The sequence below is a fragment of the Penaeus monodon genome, unplaced genomic scaffold, assembly GCF_015228065.2.
Source record: "Penaeus monodon isolate SGIC_2016 unplaced genomic scaffold, NSTDA_Pmon_1 PmonScaffold_173, whole genome shotgun sequence".
Classification (NCBI taxonomy): Eukaryota; Metazoa; Arthropoda; class Malacostraca; order Decapoda; family Penaeidae; genus Penaeus; species Penaeus monodon.
The window spans coordinates 143,474-144,409 of record NW_023646706.1 but is presented as its reverse complement, the minus strand read 5'-3'; positions in this window follow the sequence as shown (position 1 = coordinate 144,409).

Genomic DNA, 936 nt, shown 5'->3' with positions numbered 1-936 from the left:
GAGAGGATTGGGCTGATTTGGCCTTCTCCATCTTCCTTCCCTTTATGCTTTTCACGGTCTGTTTAAGAGTCGTCATGGCAACACTGACTGCCTTATCCGCCTCTTCCTCGGTCCTGGACAGGGATACTGCCACTGCTGTGACCACAGCAGTGATCAGGATCGACATGTCCCCCTCGTCGAAGAACATGTCTTCTGGGTCTGGGGGGGACCGTTTTGGTGCTGTTGGAACCTTTCTTCCTGTGGTTCCTCTGCTCTTGCTTTCCTTGGGGGAACTCCTGATTGTCGGAGATCTCCGGTTTCGGTTGGGGGGGGCAGCTTCCTTCCTCTTAGGAGGTCGGGAAGCCTTTTTGCTTTTGTTCCTCCCCCAGACGTAGGTGCCTGGGGGGCAGGAACAAAGTCTGGTCGCTTCTTAGCAACCTGTTGCCGTTTGAGGGCCGCCTCTTTCCTGACAGAGCAAGCCAGGCTCCAGGCGTGATGCCTCTTGGCACAATTAGGACATTTGGCTGTTGTGTCCTTCTTTTCTTCTTTATGTGCCTTGATGCACACCTCAGTATTGTGTGCCTTGCTACAGACACCACATTTTGGCTTGGCTGTACAGTTAGCCTGGTGGTGTCCGTACTTCTGGCACTTGAAACACCGAAGTGGTTCAGGCACATAAGTGCGTAGGTTTGTAGGTACCCCAGTTACCCAGATCAAGGGTGGAGCTTGGGGTACCTTTCATGGTCACCAGGACTTGCCTGGTTGGAGTCTTCCCCTTCGACAATCGGGAAGCCTCCACGACCTGTGGGTGTGATGTTATCACCTCCACATCGTATGAGACCCGAGAAGCCAAGTAGCACCATCTTGACTCTCTTCTCCTCGGGGTTTCAGTGGCGAGAGGCTCACTTTCCTCCCATCTTTTTAACTCCTTTGTCTCCTGCAGGAAACAAAGGGTGG